This window comes from Mugil cephalus, chromosome 20, assembly GCF_022458985.1.
Source record: "Mugil cephalus isolate CIBA_MC_2020 chromosome 20, CIBA_Mcephalus_1.1, whole genome shotgun sequence".
NCBI classification, from domain to species: domain Eukaryota; kingdom Metazoa; phylum Chordata; class Actinopteri; order Mugiliformes; family Mugilidae; genus Mugil; species Mugil cephalus.
The window spans coordinates 16754984-16775477 of NC_061789.1; the positions used below are offsets into that span (position 1 = coordinate 16754984).

A 20494-nucleotide genomic window follows, 5' to 3' on the forward strand; every position below is an offset into this window, starting at 1 on the left:
ACGTTTCGAGAACATCTTACATTGACAACAATTCATGCATTATCCAATGCATTACAGAATGCACATTTGGCTTTATACTGTCTAGAATGAGTAGAAAGCATTTTAACCCACTGCGATTCTGCAGCAGAGATAGGCCGTTGTTGTCACCTGGTAATATTCCTGGCATTTAATTTGCCGTGACTGTTTTAAGGAAAATAAAATCCCTGTGCAAAGACTTGCACCAAGTGCTTGGCCTCTGTTTTGACATTGTAGCTTCATCAGACTTCACAACGCATTACCAGCTCCACTCAAACCCTTTAATGAATCAAGCTTGGCAAGACCTTTCAATATGAAGGCACTGAATAATGCCTGTGGTGCAGACAGCTTGTTACAGTATCCATTCTGTAAGTGCTGATTGAGGAAACGGGACTATACAGTCGCTGCAGTGCTCTCATTTATGGTGTCAAGCTAAAATGTATTAATAGTAATATCGTCAATTTGATTATGAGATATTGACAAATTGCATAAAGTGCTTATTGAAATGATTTTCTCCCCCGTGGCACTCAGTACTGTAAACTGAACCATGAAATGCAACTCTGGTTTGTGAGCAGGCCTCTTACGGGCGACAATACCTGTACATGCATGTATCTCGTGTTACTTTCGACTCTTTGTATTATAGATGATGTTCATTTTCCCCTTTTAATTATTCAGTTCAGTCAAAGGGGTGAATTACACTAATTATCACTCATGTCACAGTAAAAGTGGCCAACGTGTTAAATGCACTTTTTTTTTTTAAGAATTCATAAAAACAAAAATCCACAGCAAACCTCTTGTAAGTTAGAGTTTGCTGAATCATGACAATTTATCCTCACAAACACTGACATTGGCGTCTGAGCTGCCGCAGACTAAAGGCAGCGCTTTGCACTGTGATTTATTGAGTGGGCCTACTGCAGAGGGAAGTGGGGAGAATAAAGTGCTCTCACCTGGAAAGCGAGGCTCGCTCTGGTCGGGAGAGATTTTTTTTTTCTTTTTTTTCCGAGGCTTTGCTGCTCACATTACTGTAAAAAGAGTCAATGAAGTCTGGATGATTCCATATTCACGAGTGGATTAATGAACGGTCGCAGGAATCGAGTCTGCGGTAGCGAATTGATTGTTGGCATTTATCAGAGCACAGTGTATGAATGACAACGACGAGTGAAAGCGTTTGGAGCGCTGACCGCTTGCTGTAAATAACGAACACAGAGGGAACGTCTGCATCTCTCTCCCGCATGTTCAGATGAGCGCCCCAGACATGTCTCCCTAAACAGCTTTAACGCACTCTCGGTGCGGAACTGCTCCGCGCGCTCTTTCCTGGTTTACGGCCTAGCAGGTTTCAGCGCTAACATATGTACAGCGCAGCCCCGCGGGCTCGACACTCACTCTCCCCTGAGCGTGCCGAGGTTTGTGAACAAAACGGGGCGAGATAACTTGTGCCATTTTTTTTAATGTCAGACCGTGTCCCAGATACGCATCATGGCGTATGGCGTGTTCACCAACTCATGCTCGTATTTTTAACATCTTTCGAGCGTTGCGCGGTGAAACTTTCAGTCTCGGCCAGCTTGGGCGTGATAATAAAGTCAAGCGTGAGGCTTTTACAGCACTCCGTCATCTGAAAAACCACTGCAAACAACTCGAAGGCCTTTAGGGTGCTCACCAGGGATGCAGTGATTCCAGGCTTTTACATCACACAGTCCTCTAAGTCTCCTCTGATCCCATCAATTAAACTGCAAGCTTCTCTTTATGGAGGGCTTATACCTTACGTCCTTTATGCAGTAAAGTCTCCCTTTAAAGCTATCCACGTAGCCTGGCTGTGACTTAGCCAATCTCAGCAAACTGACACGAGTGCACCCATTTAAATTTTACAATATTGACCATAATAGTCACTACTAAAATATATGGATGACGTGTAAATGAAAAAAAATCTAGATACGTGCTTCTGCTTCTTTAGATTTTGAGTATTATGGCGGCAGCAGCTGATGAAATAATATTTAAAAAAAAATGTAAAAATGGTTCAGCCTAAGCTCAGCATTGAGCAGATTACTGCCCAAAGTTTATAAAACCACTCAGGCTTGTACGGTCGTTTTTTGTATTTGCCGGTAATTGGTTGGCAGGGCCTTCCGCTCCAGCTATCTGGGAGCACCCGATATCAACTCTCCCCGTCACTTTAAGTCCTCTCAGGGAGATGTTTAAGACTATTAACTAGATTCAGAGGCTAGTTCCCATCCCAATTCCAAAAATGCTGGAAAAACTGTTTCTTGTGTCACACTTCTGATTATATTGATGTACTGTAAGGACGCTGTTCACAATCCACACAGTGAAAAATCCTGGCAATTGACTCTGTGAGTGATTCAATATACTAATATGATATGTAAATAAAAATAGTTCTTTTCTAAGCGATTCTAAATGTTGACTGACATCAATTAGCCAGGTTCTATAGTGCCTTGAGCGAACTGCAGGAGGCTTCGCGGACTCCCTTTGTAAGCGTCACAGTTTGAATTCAGGTCTAATGATGGCGCTGATGACAGGGCTCATCTTAAATTAATGCCGAAGCTGCTGATTTGGAGCGGCTCTAGGTCTTAATTGAATCTCTGCAGCGGGGGCGGGAGATTTTCGGCTGCTTTCAGTGGAAGACGTGCCTGGACGGGAGTATCACTGCAGCATCCCGTATGTCTTCCCTGATCACTCATGGGATCTTGAAGCAGCTTCTGCGCACTCTTTGTGAGGGTGCTATTGTTGAAATGTATTAAGTTTTAAGTATTAAGACCAGTTATTCTGTTAACAAAGGATCCATAGATTCATTTTGACTCTGTTGATTACCATTTCCAGTATTCTAATATTATTAGTGGTACTAATAATAGCACTATTTAGTGCTATGAGTCCTATGTGTCTCTAAGTGCACTATGTAGCATGAATCCTTTATATTCCTGAAAAGAGCCCTTGCACATTAGTCTATTCTGAGCATGCACACGTTCCTAACTCTTCTTCTCATTCAGTCTTAGAATATGAGCTCAAAATGGCCTCTTTAACTGCCCTGAAGAAAATCTGCTAAAAGTAATAAAGGGCAGCGGAGTAAAACCGCACAGAGCGCCGGTCATACTTGTCATCCTTATCATTCTACCCCACTTATTCCAGATAATAACAAATTACAGGCCGTGTCACTCAAGAGATCTGATTTTGACCGAGAAGAAAAGTCATTATGGCGCTTCGCGATGATGAATAATCCTGGACAAAAAAAAAAAAAAAAAAAAACGACATGGGAGTACATTAATGGCTTTGTCACATGCATGTGTGCCAGGCCACTCTTCGTCACACACAGCCGCCCTCATCCTATTCATCGAGCTGCCCTGGACGTGAAGAAGAGGAGACCGGCAGGCAGAGATCATACAAAACGAAAACCGCCCCACAGTTTGCGCTGCCTAAAAGCTTTTCCTGCTCTTGTACCCTGGGGTCCGGTCTGTGTGCGGAGCACAGAAATGGCTTCAACAAAAGACTATGAATGCACCTCTGAAATGACGTGCCAACAGCAGGGTTTCTTTCAAACATGGCAAAGGTTAAGTGCAGAGCGTTCCAGTTCGAACACTGACCACCTTGTCAATTATAAATGAAGTTACAAAAAAAACTGCTGAATTATTACCTTAAATCAGAAATTTTCCTAAATATATTCAAAAAGCAGGTAGTTGATACAACCACCCTGCTTCCCAATTGTAATGTAATGAATAGAGAAAACTTTTTTTATGAAAATTAATCACAGAGTTTCATTAAGTACTCAGTACTCTCTTGGTCAGATTTACTAAGGGATGTACAATAATGGACCAAATACTGATGACATTAATCTAGGTTTGAAGCTGAAGACATTCAGGATAATTTTTTCCTAAGAGAGTGTGGATTGGGAGTTGAATCGGACAGCACTATCTCAGAGTTTGCTACCACTTAGTTTATGAATGTAATAGAAGATACAGTACTTTTTTTTTTAATGAAATAATCTAATATCAAGCAGAAGTTATACTATTTAATGTGGTACTCAGTTCTCTCTTTGGCTAGACTTTACTAGGGGCTGTACAAAGCAGGGTGACCAGAATAGTGAGAGGACAGTTCAATCTAGGTTTGTGCTGAAGGACATTCAGGATATTTTTTTTCTCTAAGATGAGTGTGGAATGGGTGTTGAATCGACAGCAGCTATCTCAGGCAGTTTGGCTACCGGCTAGCTTAGTGAGCAATAAATTTCAAATCAACAATCTCAAAACAGCTCTGTAATTACCTACAGATAAAATTATAACTGGTATATTATAGAGATTTCAAAGATGACACGCATTAGCTATAACTACCACTGCAACATAACCAAACTGAATTCTTGATATAGTAGCGTGGAGAAACGTACAATACAGCTGTAGCTCTTAAATTTGCATACCCTGGCAGAATTTGTGATTTTTGGGGCATTTTTTCAAGAAAATTAATGATAAGAGATTCACTCATGGTTAGTGGCTGGGTGAAGCCATTTATCGTCATCAGTCAGTAGGCACTCTTTTTAAATTATAATGACTACAGATATAACCATGATCAAAACTCTACCTAACCTGGTGATTTTGGCCTGATAACATGCAGACAAGTTGACACAAATAGGTTTGAATGACTACTAAAGGGAACCATCCTCACCTGTGATCTGTTTGCTTGTAATCTGTTTGTGTGTATAAAAGGTCCGTGAGTTTCTGATCTTTCATCCAGTGCTACACTGATGTTTCTGGATTCTGAGTCATTGGGAAAGCAAAAGAAATGTCAAAGGATCTGTGGGGGGAAAAAAGTAACTGAACTGTATAAAACAGGAAAGGGATATAAAAAGATATCCAAGAAGGTGAGAATGTCAATCAGCAGTGTTCAAACTCTAATTAAGGTAGGTTTGTGAGGTAGACCAACAAACATTTCAGCCACAACTGCCAGGAAAATTGTTCCGGATGCAAACAAAACCCCACAAATAACTAGTTGAAATGCTCCCTGGAAAAAAAAAGTGGTGTGGCTGTTTCAATATACAGCACATATATATGAGAAAATAAAGAGCCTCATCCAAAACTACTACAAAAGACTTCAAGCTGTCATTGATGTTAAATGGGACACCACACAGGGGTTTGTAAGTTTCAGTTGTCATCATGCTTTTAAAAAAGGGTAAACACAGTTGTTGGATAATGAATGGCTTCACCCAACCACTACCCACAGGAGAAAGAAAAGTTTTTGCGTCATCATTCATGATCTTTTTAAAATGGCCGAGAAATCCTAAATTCTGCCGGGGTATGTAAACGTAAGAGCACAGCTGTATATGAAATTTTAACACAGAAAAGCTACCTGTTTCTTGCTTCCCATAATCATTCTTTCGCTTTCTGCAGACCAGTGTGTTTCCCCGGACTCTCGAGAGTCCTGCGTCTATTTTGTACTTCAGCAGCAAAGCCATGTTCTGTTTTCTCCAAAGCCATGACTTCATTATGTGTGCTCTAGAAGGCATGCTGCTTTAATATTGAATGAGTGAAGGAACGGCACACCACCAGTATCTTGGCTTTCATGAAGCTATCAGGAAACACAGCCCGTCTCCTACTATTTTTTATTTATTTTTTTTACTGTAGATAGCATTTGCCGCGGTTGAGGGTACAGTACGTTTGCATGGCTATTTTTAGAAAGGCAATTTCAAACTTTACCGTCTGCGTGCACACGGGCGCACGTTTGAATGGAGGAACCTTCGTGTGTGTGTGTGTGTGTGTGTGTGTGTGTGTGTGTGTGCCTATGCCTGTGCTGCACGTGCACGAGTGTGTTGCTTTGCTCAAGGCTTGTTTGTGGGTTCAACAGGGCGCGCATATTCTCCTCTTCTCCACAGGGGAAAGCCAAGTTGCTTTCCCTACCCAGAGGCTTAACGGAGACGTGAGTTTCTCATATGTAAAATCAAGAACTTCACTTTTGAAGTTTCAGCAGACTAAATGTAAAAAATAATAATGATAAAAAACAGCAACCTAGTGTCAGTATTTCATGATCACATGGAATCACCTGCGCGGAATTTATTTATTTTTCATTTCGGTCCTAGCCAGGCGGCCATGACGACTGAACAACGCGCATCCTCAAAGCGGAGCTCATGAAGCACCTCCTATCACACGCCCTCTCTACATCAGAGTGGACCTTTCAAAGAGCACAGATACTTTCAGCCAGCCTGCCGCTCACGCTGTTACTTTCGACTGCAGCAGGCTACAAAGATTGGCTGCGCTTTTGTGCGCCCTCCTCCCACCAAGCTCCACGGTTTTAAAGTCACCCAGGCACTTCCTGACTGACAGCGCGGGATCAGACGAGTACATAGCAGGAAATGTATTCACCCGCGCGTCCTTGTCATCTTGTCATAATCCAGAGTGTTCATGTGAATTACTCATGCGAGTCGTAGTAATCTGTTGGTTCAGTTTTTGAAAATAAACACCAGATCCATTCATACATATTGACGAGATAGTAAAAAAAAAAAAACAATATTATCATATCAGGACTGCGCAGCTTCATTTTGTAAGCGAGAAAGGCAGAGCAAACTTCTCCTGCTTTCTGAACAGTTATTTGAATTTGTTTTCAAGTGGGATGCCACAGGAGGCAGCACAACACAGCACCAAGGCCAATACGTTCTGAAGACACTTCCTCTCAATTGCGAATGGATGTCGGCAGCACCTGATGCCCGCAAAGGTTCACCGCTGAGTTTGCCACTTGAGACAGCTCCCACCAGAGGCCTCTCTTTATGGCGACACAGACGGGAAATGTGATGTCATGTTTGTCAAAACGGTTTCTTCAAAAGTCGGTTCAAAATTTTGCACTACAGACAATGCTTCCTTTACTTTACCATGATTTAAATCACCCTGCACCTGTGGCTCAAGTTTTATATCTGCATTTACACCTGCCACAATGTAGAAAATATGAGCCGACACTTTTAAATGTCTCACATAGAACACAACTGAACAAACTCTGGAAATACTGGGCAACCGAACTAATATGAAAGCATACACCTACAGTGCTTTCATGCAGCTATATAAAATATACGGCAAATATGCGACAGAAAACGAGCCCAAAACTCCAGTCTAACAGTTTATTTCCAAAGTTGTTACCCTAAAACGCCAAAGTAGATTAGATTTTTCTTTTGTTGCCAAACAATGGTTGGCACCTCTCTGTTTCTCAACACCAACACAAAGCCTCTCATCAGCAAATTTCTTTCATTGACAATGTTTTCCGCGGACAATATTTCTTCATTCCACCGGAAATCAACCTGATTAGAGACTCAACAAAGCGCCTGTCAGAGTATATCTTTTCTGACATGTGCAAAGTGGTTGTGCCAGCTGTAGAGTGTCTCCTGGAAATGTAGCAGAAGAGTCCCCCCCTCATGCTGAATTTATTCAATAGAAGAAGATGACCCAGATGGATTCCGACATTGCTTGTCTTCTCAAATGCTTAAATAAATGTCTGATGTAAAAACCCACGTGTGGCAAGCGTGTACGGAGACACCGTATTTTTTTTTTTTTCCACTTTTTCCAGACAGAATCAATCAGTTCAAGCATTAACACCATTTTTTTTCCCCACACATTTGCCAATCCAATTAAAAATGATTTCCGATCAGGCTGGATCAGGCTACTCTGTTCAGACTGAGCATTTTGTTCTAAATATTAGCATTCCAACAGTGTCTATGTAGACAATGAGGGCTGTGATACAGTTGCATGGCATTCTAAATTCATATAATACATGTTTTATGACCACCATAATGTAGAAGCCTTTACTTTGTAAACCTCTTGGATGCTTGGATGTTACTTGTGCCACGCACCAAGATCAGACCAGGCGCCCCCACCCCATAGCAATGACACAACTGTCACAACTGTTTTGGAGGCACAGAACCTAGACCTACACCATACTAGGAAGGTGGTCATAATGGCACGCCTGATCGGTGTAAGCTATAATAGCACAAATCAAATTAAATTATGTTGAACACCCTGCATGCACAAAATACTGCGACACTGTGCTGATTCTTCCTCTAGTTTCATTTTCATACACGTAATTAAAGTTTTCTGAGTCACTTTATAATAAAAAAAAAAAAAAAAATGAGACCGAATCGGTCGGCAGTAATTTAAATTCCGAACAGTTGCGTCAAGCTGTGGACCACGGCAAGCTATTTTCGTCCTCATATCCATGCGCGCTCCTCTGCACGTCAGCAGCTGAGAGCAGAATCAGTCAGATCGGTGCCAGCGCTCAACCTTTCAATGCTCCGGGTCAGCATCCCAGAGATGTGCCAGAAATTCTACTTCCTCAAGACCGTACCGAGTCTGACCCCTCCTTTGAACACATTATGTTATATAGAGAGCAGCATAAAAGACACAGTGAACGCTGCGGCTGTTCAAACAGGAAGGCATGTATATTGAAGAATTCCTAGAATTAGCGTTTCCAGACAAAAAACACGTGAAATTACGGTCCTCTACAATGTTACAATATACTATACTTTATTTAAGAAACTGTTGCCATTTTCTTTGTCAGAAAAATCAAATCTGCTGCATCATTAGTTCTACAGCACATCAGTTATATTAGTGCATCTTCAAAAATGTAGATATCACTGAAAGAGGAGTTGTGAGCCACGTGAGGCCGTACGATGGGTTTGGACTGTACGATATGGAGCAGATTAATGTCCAAGAGCAGTGGACCCTACCCCCAGTACCGTGTAACCACTCTAAATGTATACCGACCAGTGCATCCAGAATCAATAAAGCTACAGGCTAACGAGAGAGCAGTCAAAGCAGAAACTTGACCTCTGCGGCTAAACAAATGCAGGTTCGTTGTTGCATACCCCCTGGGAACAATAAGAGTCCTTATATTGCACAACACAAGAGCAGATGAGACAATTTATCGGCCCAGAAAAGAAAAAAAAACACTTCACATGAATGCAATCTGGAGAACATCCCTGTCGCAGAATTCTTGATTTTTCGATTGGTCCTGGTAATTACATGGCTAGCTCTTGATTGAGTTTGGCAGTCGTCGACTTCCCAACAACATTATTTCATCCTGCCCAGCAACACTCTCACTTTGCTTGTTTATGCTACCATTGTGCCACTCTGTACACTTTGTATGCCCGCCACCCACCCCAACATCCTCCCTCAACTCCTTTTATGAAACTTTGTCATAATTAGTCTCAGAACTGGTTAGTTGTGGCCAAAAATGGGTTTAGCAACAGTTTAAGAAAATATAAATGGAATTTGTAGCTGACAATATTGGTTTTGATATATCTGTTCACTTGGACTCACTATATAAGAAAATTATGGTTCCTACCGCAGACTGTGAGCCATAATTCCTGACATCTTAGCTGTACATATGGGTCACATTGTTTCTGTCGCACGAAGCTGAGCTAAAATCATTTGCATACCTAGAATGCAGCTTCATGGCATGCCAACATGGCACGGCCATCTTCACCCGACGCACAGAAATGAAGAATAATTATTTCCTTCCATATAATGAGCACCTCCTTGAAACGAATTCCCTCATGAAGTGGCACTCAGTCCATACCTAATTTGCGGTGATGAAGACAGTGTGCCTGTGCATGCGCGAATGGGATTTGAAGGAAGATTCTTAGGCAACCTGTGTGTCAGTGCCCAGTGCGCAGATGAGGGTGGGAAGAAAAAAAAAAGTTTCCTCTTGGTTGAAACATGGCAGCAGGGGCAGCTGCAGGACTGACCCTGCCAAGGACAGAGAGCTTCCCATGCCTGTTCAATGCCGTAAAATGGGTCATTGAACAGCTAAATGGAGTCATTATGATGAGTAATTAAAAGAATACAGCTGAAGACTCCCAAACTCCCCTTTTCTCTTGGTTCCGCTGCTTTTTGTGTTGTCACGGGCCTTTGCTGAAAGGCAGCTGCCTTGGGCCACTTTGACTATCACCCCTTTCACTGGCATGCAAATAGCAGCCTTAGCAGTTAATTAAATCGCATTATCTATTGTCCTCTCATTTACTGAAAATCTAGCCATTTTTGCAGATTTCCATTACTGATTGTTGGAGAATGGATTCTGCCTGGGCTTTTCATCTCATACAACATGTCATACACTCTGAATCACGGGGGATGAGAACACCGCATAGTTTCATTAGAGCAGGAGGAGTCACATGAATACCGAACGTGCAGTAATCCGGAGCTCGTCTTATGCGCGCAATAATATGCACGTAGGTGGGGAAATTGCAGCCTTGCATCGTGGCATTCTGTGGAGACCGTAAACAGGGCGGCGAGAGCAGGGATGGAGCGCGGGCAAAAGACGAAGGAATGTTTCATTTTTATTTCGCTTAGTGTCTCGCATACAAGACATCCATCACTTTTTAGCACGCGGCTTCTTCCCCTCTTTGTTTCGACGTCAAATGAAGAAATGCACGAAGACGTGCCCAAGAAGCCTCCCTCAGGAGGAAGGGCAGCACATTCTCATGCACTTCACAAGGAGTCATTAAAATGATGAGAGATGGGGGGGGGTTGGGGGTTGGAGGAGTGTGTGATGTTTGATTAATTAGCAAAACTAACTTTGGCACGACCAGAAACTAAAACAGAGGATTTCATTAGCTTGTACTTGTTAGATAAGGTTAATGAGGTGGTTCCGATTCTTAAAAGAAAAAAAAGAAAAGAAACAAAGAACATTCATGCAGCTGAATTCATTTTTGAGACTCCAATGGCAAAAGAAGGTTATTCTCCTTTTTTTTTTTTTTTTTTTTAAATCACATGCTTTATTTTTAGTTGCTTCCCCAGATCTGATTTAACATGTTGACGCTTTACAGTTAAAAATTAAATATTCACTCGTATGTCTCGTTTATTTCCCCGCAGAGTTCAACAGTCGCTGAACATCTGCACTGCTGGAGGACGCCAGGGATGCTTTCTCACACCGACGGCTTCAACCTGGACTACAGAGGTAAGTGCAGGGTGTTTGTATCGCACGTACATAGACTCAGTTGCCGCTCTGCATGGGCAAACGCCCCCTAAGAGGATCACAGACAATCCATCGCTAATCCACTGGTCAATACACATGACAAGTACAGGACAGTGCCAAAGATAAGTCGCTCAAAGGACGTGTCATCCTGAGAGTGGATAGCGGGGATATCCCTCTGTGGATTCATGTTGTGTTCGCCCTTTCCAGTCTGTTTTGTTCCCGGATACAGAAGTCAAGGTTACACCAGTAATTAGAAAACTCGTATCATCATCAACCATTATTATTCAAAATGAGGAAGATAAAAAAAGGAAACTGATAGCGACTGAACAATTAAAGAGAATGAAAGAAAGGTGGACAGGCGTGTTTCAAATGAATTTAGACAAATTAAAAAGTTCCAGCATTAGAGTCAGCTAGGCTGAGTATGGAAACAATACGCAAATATAAAAAACTGTGATGAAGTAAAACTATATCATACAATTAATTAGAGATGTTTTATAGTTGGATAGTCTCCAGGCTTATGACCTTCTTCCCCATTTATCTGGATTCTTTTGAAATCTTTATTGATATTAAGATCAACCACAGCTCAAATGTAAATTTTAATGTATAATTAAAATAAATAATTTCGTTCTCTATCTAATGCACAAATCTTGGGAATATCTTCTACGTGCCTTTTTCTCCCCCCTCATTCTTAGTTCTGTTTTCTCTGCCTTTAAAGCCAAATAACAATCCGCCGGCTGGTGTGGGCGCGTTACCGGACAATTAGCGCTAATTAACTGGCCTTGTGAATCATCACTGACTCACTCTGTGCACTATATTTTTTATAACCTGCACAACCTTTCAACTTACCTGACTCACTACAGTTACTCAGCTGGCGCGTCATGTAACACGGAGCGGGGGAGGGGGGCTTGTCCTGGGGCTACATTAAGTCATGAGGTTCAGCAGCAACCGGCAATTGTAGCAGTGGAGAGTGGATGCAGTAAAATACTTAATGTAATCGGCGGAATATAATGGATAACGCATTGCTACAGTGTAGTTCAAGGTAATATGAAGCCAGCGTGCAGGTGGCAAAAGCTGCAGTTCCTCAAATGGCCACTTGAGGCAGGTTTTAAAAGCGAGTCAATCCTCTTAAACCTCTATGTAAACAGCCTGCTACATCTAATTCCTACCTTCATGGCGGCTATATGGAGGTGATATTTTTCAAATAATTCAGCTTTTTAAATATGCCATGGTCCCAAGGTTTCAATCAAGTGTGAGAGCACCTCACAGCTTATTAGCCGTCTGTCTCAGCAAGTCTGTGGTGCATTCAAATGGAATCGGCCATAAATTTAAGTAGGATTTAATTTAACTTACCTGTGCTGATTTCAAATGCAGCTGTATTATCCCGTAGAGGGTACACCTATGGATGCTTTTGGATTGCCAGGATGTCTATGTGAGAGGAAACGTAGCAGACGCAAGAAGAACATGCACAGAGGCCGTCGGGATCAAACCCACTTAGACTTACTAATGTAAATCTGTGCTGTCTTGTCTACAGTGTAAGTGCCGTAATAAATTGCTCACAACTTGTAAATGCACTGGGAAGTGGTGCTGCCATGCTACAGATTAGCATTGATTAGCGTCCATGATGCTGAAGATTTATCAATCTGACAATTCAGAAACTTAATGTAAGAAATGCATAGACTTAACGAAAGGATGACACCGTTGGGAATATCAGTATGTTCCTCAGACATACAAAATCAAGTAGAAAGTTTAGGATTTCTGTAACCTTGTTGGACCTTACTAACAAATTTTCACTCATAGGGTTGTGAATACCACAATAGTTTCATATGTATTCTTTCGTACACATGATAAATGCAAACACATTTGCACCACTCCACTTTTTTTTTTTTTCTTTTTAATTAGCCTCAAGTTCAGTGAAGTAAGACGATGTCAAGATCGTGACGGCCAAAAGGGCACAGAGTTTAAAAAGTGCGCTCATCCATCATTATTCACAGTCCATGATGTTTGTCAGTTAACAGCTCTAATTTTAAAGCACGGAGTCAGTTTCAGTGGTTGACAAATACCAACTGTCATTTAAACATGATCTCATTTAAATTCAAACGTTGCGGTCCAGTGATGTGTCGATCACGAACGAGACGACTCTAAGAGCCGATTCTTGGTAGCGAGCGAGAAGAGCCGATTCCTGACGGGGAGGGCTGAAGCTTTGGTGGGTTCCGTGAAATCCATGTCGCTTGCCAACACACAAACTATTGAAAATTGCTACATTAGGATGAAAGAGAAAGCTCAGAGTGAGAATTAGATCAAGGACCATTTGGGAGCCAAAAAATCTGGCTCCTCAAAGGGAACCGAGTCAAAGGAGTTACATCTTTGAAAAGAGCTGTACTTCCCATCACTGATGCAGTCACGGAATAAACCATGTTTTAGTTGACAAAAACAAACAAAATAAAAACATAATCCCATTCCAAGTGTTTCTTAAAAAAGTCTTTGAGGTTTTTTTTTTTTTTAATTTTATGTTCTCTTAATTCTCAGTTTTGTTTCAAATTGCAGCAGTTTTCATATATTTTTTATCCAAACCAACAGCTGAGAGACAATAAGCCTTTGCATATTATTCATCCTCTGTACAGTCTCATCAGTCACACACAAGGAAAGGCCCATTTGGACTGTCTTCAAACATGACCATCCCCATTGGACACATCAGATCTGTGGCTCAGTCCTGGATCAATCAGACGACTTTGATTTAATCCTATCTGCCTTTGGAGTACGTTTTTGTTGTCCAAACGATGAATTCGTAGGATGTACCTTTTTTTTTTTTTAACCACATTATGCAAGGAGGACAACGAGGCAATGTACACATGCTATTTATCACCAACCAAAAAACAAGTTTGGCATCCCATGAAAGAGCTACGCTTTAACCACTGTCAGTGAAAGTGGAGATATGGTGCTTTTCCTGCTTTAAGTGACAGGTATGTGGGTTGAGAGACGGAGAGGGACCACAAAACTCCCAGTTTAATTATTTTATTTAAAAGGAAAAAAAAAAGTTGATAGCAATATTCTTTTCGGGGACCCATATTTCCCGGTTCCTCCTGAGAGATTTGTGCTGCACTGCTTTTTAAGGGATGTGCTCCGTGCACAAAAGGAAGAAATATGAAAATCTCCATTAAAGGGTCGTCTTATTACTTTTATTTTGTTTGCATATGCAAGAATTGTAATTTGATATTGGAATTTGTTAAACTCCTTTTAGTTTATTTTTTTGTTTTACTTGCAAGATCAGGCTGAAAACTGACAGAGGATTCAGAATATAATCAAGACATTGATCACTGTAATGATCATTCTCCAGTCTAGGTCACGACAACTTTATCCCTATCAAAATGCACAATGTCAGCTCCTCCATCAACCAGGATTTCTAACTGATGGCACTAGAGAAGAGTTATTTGAATGGATTACAGTAAAGAGCATCATGGATTAGTCGGGGAGGGACATGGATCCTGAGCGAGTCTTAAATTGGTCACATGAAGTGATTATAAAACATTGGTATGGTTGGCAATTATTGGGTTCCCGCCTCATCGAAACAGTTTAGCCCTTCCTCGTGCTTTGTTCAATGCATCAATACCACTTTGGCCTGTTAAACCTCACCCTGGCTGCAACGTGCGTGTTGGCTGCAGTGGTGTTTGATGGTGCCCAGACGTGATGTGATCAATGCCTGCAGGTCGGAAGCACAAATGGTCGTAAATATAAGCTTTAGTTTGTTAAGCTGCCACGGACAACTTAGTTACGAGGGCGTCAAGCTGATGACATATGGAAACTATCGTAAAACTCTGTCTTTTTTTTTTTTTTAGGGGTCTTTTAGGCTGGATTGATACCACATTCTTCAAGACCTCCTCATCCATATTTAAAAGAATGGCTGGTTTACACTTCTTGATTAATGATTCATGTGATTGCATTATTACTCTCTGGCAATGACAGTGCTAAATCAGAATAAAAGGGAATCCGGCAGTACTGTGGTACCGCTTGCAGTTTTCTATTGAGCGCATCCTCTTGCCTAGCCCAGGATGTCATCAGCACTAATGTACTCTAATTTTTAGTGATCACTTTACTCACTTGACGCTACATCAGTACATTAATTTCTTGATGAGAGCCAAGCTAATATAGCGAGGGTTTTGAGATCAGATTAAAAGGATTTGCCACTGAAAATATGAGGGGACCTAAATTAGATCATGACATTAGGCTAACACAAACTATAGGAGACTATACTTGCCTTAGTGCTGCACTATTAAAGAATCAGTCGTTTTTGTGGAACAAAATCAGGATAAAGCATAACTCAGTCAGTTCTGTCCGAAGCATTATCAGGCCAAGCAAAGAGGACCCAACCATCAAAAGATCAATACATCAAGCTTTTTTTGCTGAGAGACAGAAAAGCAAATTCATCACAGATCCAGAGTTTGCTAAATAAAGAACGCAAGCCTCCAATCAGCAAAAGTACTGTCAAAAGAAGGCTGTCTAGCACCGTCTCAGAGGGCGAGTATTGGCCTCCAAACCGCTTCTCAGGAGGCGAAACGAGGCCAAGCGCTCGGTGTGGGCAAAGACAAACAGGCATTTCACAGTGGATGAGTGGAAATCAAATACTGTTTACTGATGAGTCCAAGTCTGAAGCAGCAACAGAAGGACGTACGGAGACAAACAGGACGAGGACTGATGCTGTATTGAACCCGCAGTGAAACACGGCGGCGGACGGACGCATATACAGGACTGACGATGTTCTGCACTAGATCAACTCCATTCCTTTAGAGACGTGCTCCACCCTCTGGTTTGCATAATTGAGGGGAAGGACTCGTACTTCAGCAGGATAATGAGCCCAACACACCTCAGTACTCAGTAGAAAAACTACTTGAGCAGCAGAGCAGACCAAGGAGACTTTCCTTCCACTTCACCATTAATGGAGGCGTTTGAAGCAAATCTATATTCAGTTTAAACTTAATGCAAAACAGAAGGGTCTTCAGACCTTTTGGGATCCTTTACCTCGTCTTTATGGACAAGCCTAATTTCTTAAAGACAAATGCAAATGGACAGAACGAGGGGGAGTTAAGAGGGGGATTGTTGTGCTCATTTCCTTGTAAAGTCATTCATTCCTGATCGTAACTAATCTTTTGTAATAAAAGATGATTTAAAAAAGGCGTTAAAAAGCACCCAGGCATTTATAGTAAGAACACACATATAACAAGTGTGAAACATCCCAAAATGCATATGTAGAATGAATGCATACAGTACATGAAAGTCCAAATTAAATATCAGCGATCCAGTGTTTTATAAAAACCAGAAAAAAACTAAGCAAGTGAGCACAGTTCTCATAATCCTTTCTCCTTTACTTTCAAGTCCTGTGCTTCGGTAACACACAAAGATGTGTGCAGGAAACCAGGCTGTGCAATGGGAAAGTCAATCATGGAGAAAATGACTAGAGGTTAAAACATCACGCCATAGTTTTGACAGACAGCTGTCACGGATTCATTACGGACTCCATAATGATTTCTTTCCACATCGCTGACATAACGCTGCGGCACCTTTCTCTACATGACAGGGGACTTTTCTCGAATCATGACACCTCACTTCTTCCCTCTTATTAAATGCCATTCATTCAGTGAATCAACGGAAGACAAAGCCTCGTGTCTGCACTGGGATGTTAGGCAGGAGAAACTGCATGCTTAATCCACTTACTGTCTCGAAACGCAGATCTGGGTACGGTCACGAGTGAGAAAACACCAGATAACTCAGGCTTTAGTTTAGCACTTTCAAGCTGGATTTAAAACCAGCGGCCACTTTTAAGCTTTGAAGAGAAATCTCTGGCCATCTGCTTTTGTTTCCCGTTTTCAAAAGCTGCCCTTCTTTTCATCATGTGGTATTCTTGCAGTAGATTTCTTTTGGAAGACATTAGCCTCCGTCCTTCGATGTGAAAGCTATAGGCTCGGGATACATTTCATGATGAATAATGATATAACAGAGCACAATTTAGTTGTTGGTTGGGCTACGTTAACGTGTAATTATCCGTGCCTATCAGATATCCGTCTTCTGCCAAGTAAATGTAATATGACTCACTGTTAATAATAAGGAGCTAAAACTGATGTAAAAACCGATAGAGATTGCAGAAGACGTGGCAGCAGGCGAACTCAAATGAGAAACCCGTCTCGACAAAACTATTTGAAAGTGCTCATTTTAATCTCCCCTCGTCCTCTATCATGTCATCTGCCTGTCCTGTTTTTATTTAACAGGGAGTGACCTTAATGTTTCAGGACTGATGTGTTTTTCATCATTACAGCACATCTTTAATCCCTCATCCCTTCGGAAGGAAAGCGGATAACCGCATCTCAACAGAATCTGTCCAAGTTAGGAGCCAATTTAAAGGAGCCAATGGTCTCGATTATGACATACTCAACAAAGATGTATGCTTTGAAAACCTTGCTAAAGTGGCAGTTAATCTTCTATGTGAAAAACATTTCATTGGTAAAAATTAGTTGTATAGGTGAAAGAATCAATAATGCTGCTTAAGTTTCCTTGAACATATCAACATTGCCCTTTCTACGTAACAGATTGTCCTCTCTGCACCTCTGTTGGTTTTCTCCGGGTGCTCTGGCCTCATCCCAGTTCAAAGACATTCATGTTAGATTAACTGGTGATTCTACAGGGTGTAGCCCTCTTCCCCTCCCACTAATAACATTCTGTTTCCAGACACCACAGGACACAATCAGAAGGTCCATTGTCTGATGAGTCACAACTATTTCGGAGGCACAATGGAGAACTACATAATATTAGGCATGCGGTTATATTATGCCTGATCGGTGTATCGCTGTACGTACCTGGTGTTTTAGACATTTTTATATGTCAGGACTCTCCGTGTGATTAATAACATATCTTTCAATATCGAGCTATAGTAACATTCGTAGACACAGCCTTGCAGTAGAAGGTGTTCTTCAAGCATCTTCAACACACTGGACAATTGAATTCGCGGTGAGGCATACTGAATTCACACTCTCAACACCACTGCACCCTTTGGCCTTAATGACGTGAATCCAGCATGCTTCCAACAATACATGACACATGTTAAGCATGTCTTTAATCTGGTATCCACTGTGTCTGAATGTATTCTACCCAACACCAAAGGCACGTCTGTCCTAGCTTTACTAGTGTTTACCACTGTTTGATGAAGAAGTTTCTGCCCTATTGAAGGCTAAAAATGAATCCGTGTTACCAAGGTCTCTTTCAGACTTGTACGGAACTGTGCATTCACTCAAGTGAACAGCGGAAATAATACATCTGTGGCCCAACTTGAAGCCCTCATTACACCAGAGCACGGATGAAGTAGAACTCTTCCGTTGGTGAAATGATTAATCACATCACTTAAAGCATCTGTCCACTATGTAATCTTTCTTGTCACATGACCTTTTGCTGTTGTTGAATGATAATTGCCTCCGCCTCATCTTCTTAGTAGGTTATGACATCGATGGCATTTATTGACTACACACACTTGTACAAGTATTTCACATGAGGCGTGGAGAAGGAGGATGAAGATGAGGAGCATTTGTGAAAGAGGGATGAATTATCCATGTTGGTGATGGAGGCCGCCGTTAAAAAACCCCTCTGCCGTGTTTCTTCAAATAGTGACTGATGCGTTCTAATAAAATACCTGCCAAGGAGGAGAAGCGTGGTTAAAAAACCTGAATGGCCTCTCTGTGGAAACTGTGGCATCACTTTTGTGAGCTACTCATAGTGTCCAAGGTGACTGTTTTAACCACCGTCGGCTCTGTATAAAATTTTCCTTAATATTTCAAAGTTTCCAGTGTGCATTTGCGGAAGTAAATTCAAATGGACATTACCAATAAAGATGCAAATTCCACCGCGGTTTTATCGTAGCACTTGTCCGTTTACCTGCGCTAATGTCCATTAGCATTTAAAGCATTTAATCGTTGCGTCCTCCAAAATAACTGGAATAAAAATCCTCCCGGTGGTGTGCCCGTCAGCTTGTGTTGAGATCTCTTTCAAGTCTACACTCAGGTTTTTGTAGAGGACCAAAAATGAGAAGAAAAAAAATAAACAAAACAAAAACAAAACACTTCTTTAATACTCAAGCAAAAGCTCTCTGTTGCATTGTCTGCCTCTCACTGGGCTTGGGAGAATTTGCCGTGTCAGAAAGAATAAGTTTCCGTTAAAGCCAGAGACAGTTTTATTTCTCAGCAGAGCCATCACACGAGGAGGTTGTTTCCATTTGCCACCCCGGTGTTCCTGCAATCATTGTGGAGGGCTCAAATTGCAACACAATTCAAACTTTCCTAACATCTTTGCTAGCAGCTCCTGATTTTATTTCCTGTTGTGGTGTCCAGCTATAATACTGTCCAACTGTCCAAAAATAGACTTTTTTTGTGTGTTCTATTAAAAGCAGCACATACTTTAGGTTCAGGGATTAATACGATTATTACATGATTATTCCCCTTAAATCAGGTTATCATCAGCTCCCTGACCAACGCACACATTTAAAAGATTAAAGCTCCTGCTTAATGAATCCCATGCTACTGATGCGCCTGTTTGCCATCATGTACTTAAATGTAGCATCCGCTGAGGGATTACTCAACCGGTCCACAGGGTGCAGGCCACAAAGCCTCTGTTAGGTAACGTTTGTTGCAGAAAAGTCAATTTAGCTAAACTGATTTCAGCCTGCGTGAGAAACTGTAAACAAAGCTCTTCACATTTTGGACTGTTCATTTTGGCTCGCACCGTCTTTCGCAAAGCTAATCTCAAAGTGATAATGTCCTCTTCCTAAATGTGTCAGGCAGTCCATTGGGTCAGACGGATAGAAGCAGTGAGCGCAGGGAATGGCTGCCCCTGTTCTCCGCTTGTCAATCAGAACACAGAGGCAGGTTGAGCTGTCAGTCAGAGGCACGGTCCTTGCCGTCCGGCGTAATTGAATTAGCTCCACTGTCTTTCTGAAGGTTAATTGGTGCGGAAACCTCAGCTGAGCGTGGCAAGGTAATCGACAAAGATAAGGGGCGGCTGTTTTATCTCAGATCTTGTCAGCATATGTGAACTTTATCGTTTCTCTTAACATCAGATATTAAAACCACAAAAGGAGTTAACGGCGTCAAACCCCCTCAGAACGTGAGTTTGTCCTGTCGCGCCCACAGCTGCTCAGGAGCTCCCACTTCCATTCGATATGTTGTGAGTCAGCAGATAGAGACATTGCTGGCAGACGCCTCGGCTTGGAGGGCAAGTTGATGGTCAGTTGACGGCCTGGAAAATTGCGTTTAAACCTTCAGGTGTTATTCCAAGTAGTATCTTACTTTCAAACATATAGAATTAAATTAAATTCCGCTTTGCTCCTGTCCCTTTGATAAATGCTCTCTGTAGTCCAGTCGCTCCTGGCCTGTTCAGTATGCATCAAACCGCAGAGCTGAGCTGTTATGGTTTTATTATAGGATAGCATTTTAAGCCCGCAGCACAGAGATCCCAGCATTAAGAAAGCGGAGAAGGACGGACTTTCTGCTTTCTTGTTTTCTGTTAACTA

At 41.7% G+C, this 20494-nt stretch overlaps 1 protein-coding gene across 1 annotated transcript in view; it reads left to right on the forward strand.

Moving 5' to 3' along the window:
- Positions 1 to 20494, forward strand: part of elfn1a (extracellular leucine-rich repeat and fibronectin type III domain containing 1a) — a 65189-nt gene that overhangs the window by 31770 nt on the left and 12925 nt on the right. The window contains exon 2 of the mRNA XM_047572983.1: positions 10851 to 10935. The gene's annotated coding sequence lies outside the window, so the exon portion shown is untranslated. The remainder of the gene's footprint in view (positions 1 to 10850; positions 10936 to 20494) is intronic.